Genomic DNA, 5,496 nt, shown 5'->3' on the forward strand with positions numbered 1-5,496 from the left:
AAATGATGGTTATTATGCTGAAAGATGATTGGTAAATGAACTTGGAAGTTCTTCCCTTTTCTCTTTTCCTTTTACGTATTTGATGATCTCTGGAGGAGTTTATGATGAAGACTGCTCTGAAAAAGTGTCCTAAAAATTCTAAGACAAAGGCTTCTTTGCCTCCTAAATAAGACGCTGAAAAATAGCAAGCTTAAGAATCACCATAAATAAGATTCTAGCTCTACCTAGTGGCCAAAAATGGGATTAACCCCTGAAATGAGGAATTTTACCAAATTTGCAAAACTGTGAGAGATCTTAACAGAAAATAGGGAGACAGAGGGGGACCCAAATGTTAAGTTAAAAGGACAGGCACTAGGTCAAAATACGTATGGTTGCTCTCTTCCCAGCACAGTCGCAGCCCTCAGCCCACTCAGGATAATGGCGACACCTGAGGTACTGAACATGAAAAAAAACTGTATGAGGCAGGGCGTGGTGGCTCACGCCTGTAATCCCAGCACTTTGTGATGCCGAGCTGGGCGGATCACCTGAGGTCAGGAGTTCAAGACCAGCCTGGCCAACATGGCGAAACCCTGTCTCTACAAAAAATATAAAAATTAGCTGAGCGTGGTGGCAGACGCCTGTAATTCCAGCTACTCAGGAGGCTGAGGCAGGAGAATCATTTGAACCCGAAAGGCAGAGGTTTCAGTTAGCCAAGATTGTGCCATTGCACTCCTGCCTATGCAACAAGAGCAAAACTCTGTCTCAAAAAAATAAATACAAATTAGCTGGGCATGATGGCGGGCACCTGTAGTCCCAGCTACTTGGGAGGCTGAGACAAGAGAATCACTGGAACCCGGGAGGCAGAAGTTGCAGTAAGCCAAGATTGTGGCATTGCACTCCAGCATGGGCAACAAGAGCGAGACTCTGTCTCAAAACAAAACAAAAACTGTATGAAGGTAAAACAAAAGAAGTCTACAGATTGTTAGATGGTCCAGGAAAAGTCCTCCTGAAGTCCAAGGACCCAATTACAGTGGTTAATGCAGCTAGAAAAAATCACCTGGAAGGGTAGTTTTCAGTTGTTACAGGAAGCAGATATTAAAACTGTTTTCACCAGAAAATGTGGGGAGACAGCTTTCATTGCACCCTAGTGTGAAGTGGTTCCAATTGAATGGGTTTGCAGAATAGCAACTGGTTCATTTCTCAAAAGAAATAAATCCCAGTGGCAAGGAAGGATATAAGTTTTATCCATCTAAAGTGGAGATGTTTTTCAAGGATGATGCCAATAATGACCCACAGTGATCTGAGGAACAGTTGATTGCTGCAAAATTTTGCTTTATTGGACTTGTTATAGGCCAAACTGAAGGGGATATCATGAGTCATGCTACACAGGTTATTTTTGAAATACTGGAGAAATCCTGGTTACCCCAGAACTATACACTGGTTGATATGAAGATTGAATTTGGTGTTGATATAATCACCAAAGAAATTGTTCTTGCTGATGATTCCTGGAAACTGGCCATTACGAGATTCAGGCCAACAGAAAGACAAACAGTCTTATTGGGAGCTCAAAGAAGTAACTCCTGAAGGGCTCCAAATGGTAAAGAAAAGCTTTGAGGCCAGGCACAGTGACTCATGCCTGTAATCCCAGCACTTTGGGAGGCCGAGGCAGGCAGATCACCCGAGGTCAGGAGCTCGAGAGCAGCCTGGCCAACATGGTGAAACCCTGTCTCTACTAAAAATACAAAAATTAGCTGGGCGAGGTGGCGCACGCCTGTAGTCCCAGCTACTCAGGAGGCTGAGGCAAGAGAATCGCTTGAACCCGGGAGGCAGAGCTTGCAGTGAGCCAAGATCGCATCACTGCACTCCAGCCTGGGCGACAGAGTGAGACCCCGTCTCAAAAAAAAAAAAAAAAAAAGAAAAAGAAAAAGAAAAGAAAAGCTTTGAGTGGGTTGCAGAGATAGTCAAGTTGCTTTTGAAATCAGAAAGTTAGTGCACGGTTGTAGTATTGATGAGCTCTACTTCTGATCTTGGTCACTGTGAAAACATCAAGGCCTGTGGAAATGTTGGCACTCCATGTAAACTATCCACACACAGAGGACCAAATGAAACCCTAAAAATTAAAGCTGCGTGTGAAGGGGATGGCATTGCTATTGTACTTGTGGCAGTGGCAGGCAGAAGCAATGGTTTGGGACCAGTGATGTCTGGGAACACTGCATATCCAGTTATCAGCTGTCCTCCCCTCACACCAGACTGGGGAGCTCAGGATGTGTGGTCTCTCTTTGAGTACCTAGTGGTCTTGGCTGTTCAACCATCCTTTCTCCAGAAGGATTAGCTCAGTTTGCGGCTCAGTATTTGGATTAAACAACCATTTGTATGGGGCAAATTGCAAGCAGGCATTTTTGAACACATGGATTTCTTTGAAGCTGGCTGACAAGAAAATCAGATAATGTAATTTATAAGAAAGAACATCATTCAATTTTTAGGGGAGGGAAACTGTAAATTTCTAATTTAGCTGCAGGAAAATCAAGATGAAAAGGTGATTTTAAATTAGAGAACACAAGTAAAACTTATTAGTGAATGAATGCTTCCCTAGATCCATATTAATAAATATGACCACCTAACCCATCCTTTCTTGAGCTAGACACCAACATTTTTCAGCCAGTCTTTATCATTCCTCTGATTTTACCCGTTTTTCTTAAGTATTAATGGTCTCTAGTATTGAGTTTCTTCCTTAATACTGATTGGATGATCTTAACTCTCTCAGCTACAACTAGCATTACTGACTCCCAGCCATGTGCCTCTAGACTTGGTTTCTTTTTTTATTTTTGGTGGTGTTTGTTTGTTTTGAGTCAGGGTTTCACTGTCACCCAGGCTGGAGTGCAGTGGCATAATCCTGGCTCACGGTTGCCTCCTGCTCCTGGACTCAAGCAGTTCTCTCACCTTAGCCTCCCAAAGTGCTGGGATTACAGGAGTGAGCCACTGTGCCTGGCTAGATTCTTATTTTCAACTGTCCATTTCTCCCTGTACATCGCATGGCCATTCCCATAAAAACCAGAATGCTCCCAATTTTATCAATCTTCCATCTAGCCTATAACTCTCGGTATACTCACTGTTGCAAGTCAGAAGCTTGATTTCATCCTTGATGTTTTTCTCTGACCTTTCACATCTCACTCATCACCAAGTCATATTGATTTTAATTTCTGATTATCTCTTGAGTTTACCCTGTCTTCTCATCCTCTGTACAAAAGCCTCAAGTGAGGATCAAATTCAACATTATCCTGATCTATACCAGTCCCCATTCTCAATCCAGCCTTTTCCAAGTTGATTGCCCAAGGACTTCTAACATAATATACTCTTACCTATTTTGCACCACAGACTTCTTTGAAAACATATGTTGTTGACTCTCTCTGGAGAACATTGCACACATAAAATTTACCAACATATTTCATTGGTTCTTGGGTTCTCCTGAAGCCGATCCATGGTTTGTAAATTAAGAATTGCTGATGTGGGTGGGGCATAGTAGCTCACGCCTGTAATCTCAGCACTTTGGGAGGCCGAGTTGGGTGGATCACCTGAGGTCAGGAGTTCGAGACCAGCCTGGCCAACATGGTGAAACCCCAGCTCTACTGAAAATACAAAAATAGGCCAAGAGCAGTGGCTCACACCTGCAATCCCAGCACTTTGGGAGGTCGAGGCAGGCAGATCACGAGGTCAAGAGATTGAGACCATCCTGGCCAACATGGTGAAACCCTGTCTCTATTAAAAATACAAAAAAAAAAAAATTAGCCAGACGTGGTGGTGGGCACCTGTAGTCCCAGCTACTCGGGAAGCTGAGGCAGGAGAATCACTTGAACCTGGGAGGCGGAGGCTGCAGTGAGCTGAGATCACTCCACTGCACTCCAGCCTGGGCAACAGAGACTCCATCTCAAAAAAAAAAAAAAAAAAAAAGAAAGAAAATACAAAAATAAGCCAAGCATGGTGGCGCATGCCTGTAATCCCAGCTACTCAGGAGGCTGAGGTAGGAGAATCGCTTGAATCTGGGAAGCAGAGATTGCAGTGAGCCAAGGTCGTGCCACTGCACTCCAGCTTGGACAACAGAGCGAGACTCCATCTCAGAAAAAAAAAAAAAGAATTGCTGATATGACCATGAAGGGAATTCATTTTCCTCATAATTTTTGGACTGCCACACATTGCTAACTTTAGTTCTTTGAAGGCTTACATTTTTAAAATTAAAAACTATGTATTAGTAGAACTTTATCTTCACTGCCTCCATGAAACCTTTTGTGACCACAATGACTACAAGTAATTCTTTCTCTGTTGAATTGTAAGCTCCAGAATAGAAGCAAATGTCATTGTACACTGTATTTCCCTCACATTGTGTTATGATCTGATGTGCTATGTTTAGCTATCTGCCAGAGACAGATAAATTATAAAACTCATGTGTACTACTTAAGTTTCTATCTTATACTGGTTTGTCTAGAGCAACTAAAAGGATTTAGAAAATTAAAAAACAAAAAACAACAACAAAAAAACCCTATGGTCAGATGTTCAATCTTTGGCCGGGAGTGGTGGTTCACACCTGTAATCCCAACACTTTGGGAGGCTGAGGCAGGCAGATCACTTGAGGCCAGGAATTCCAGACCAGCCTGACTAACATGGCAAAACTTCATCTCTACTAAAAATACCAAAAAAAAAAAAAAAAATAGCTGGGCATGGTGGCACACGCCTCCCAGCTATTCAGGAGGCTAAGACATGAGAATCATTTGAACCCAGGAGGCGGAGGCTGCAGTGAGCTGAGATTGCACCACTGCACTCCAGCCTGGGTGACAGACTGAGACTCCTTCTCATAAAAATAAAAACAAAATAAAAAATTATTCAAGTGAGATGGCATGTACCTATAGTTCCAGCTAATTGGGAGGTAGAGGCAGGAGAATCTCTTCTGCTCAAGAGTTCAAAGCTACAGTGAGCTATGACTGTGCCACTGCACTCCAGCCTGGGTGATGGAGCAAGACTCAGTCTAAAAAAAAAAAAAAAAAAGAGGCTGGGCGCGGTGGCTCACACTTGTAATCCCAGCACGTTGGGAGGCCGAGGCGGGCAGATCATGAGGTCAGGAGATCGAGACCATCCTGGCTAACATGGTGAAACACCGTCTCTACTAAAAAATTAGCCAGGTTTGGTGGCGTATGCCTGTAATCCCAGCTACTCGGGAGGCTGAGGCAGGAGAATTGCTTGAACCCGGGAGGTAGAGGCTGCAGTGAGCCAAGATCGTGCCACTGCACTCCAGCCTGGGTGACAGAGCAAGACTCCGTCAAAAAAAAAAAAAAAACACACACACACACAAATAAAATCTATTTTTTAAAAAACGATAGTAGGTAAGACAAGCTTTAGCTCATTGCCCACCTTGTGGGTATAAAAGGGAAGCTTGATCACTGGTAGAGATTTGATAAAGACAAGTGTAGAGAGCTTCAGAAGTACCACTCAGAGAGCTTGCCCCGTGTCCTCTAGAATTTGGGAATG

At 43.4% G+C, this 5,496-nt stretch overlaps 1 pseudogene; it reads left to right on the forward strand.

Moving 5' to 3' along the window:
- The first annotated feature begins 381 nt into the window (after positions 1 to 381).
- Positions 382 to 2,438, forward strand: LOC129038895 (bifunctional phosphoribosylaminoimidazole carboxylase/phosphoribosylaminoimidazole succinocarboxamide synthetase-like; annotated as a pseudogene).
- Positions 2,439 to 5,496: the final 3,058 nt, after the last annotated feature.

This window comes from Pongo pygmaeus, chromosome 5, assembly GCF_028885625.2.
Source record: "Pongo pygmaeus isolate AG05252 chromosome 5, NHGRI_mPonPyg2-v2.0_pri, whole genome shotgun sequence".
Lineage (NCBI taxonomy): Eukaryota > Metazoa > Chordata > Mammalia > Primates > Hominidae > Pongo > Pongo pygmaeus.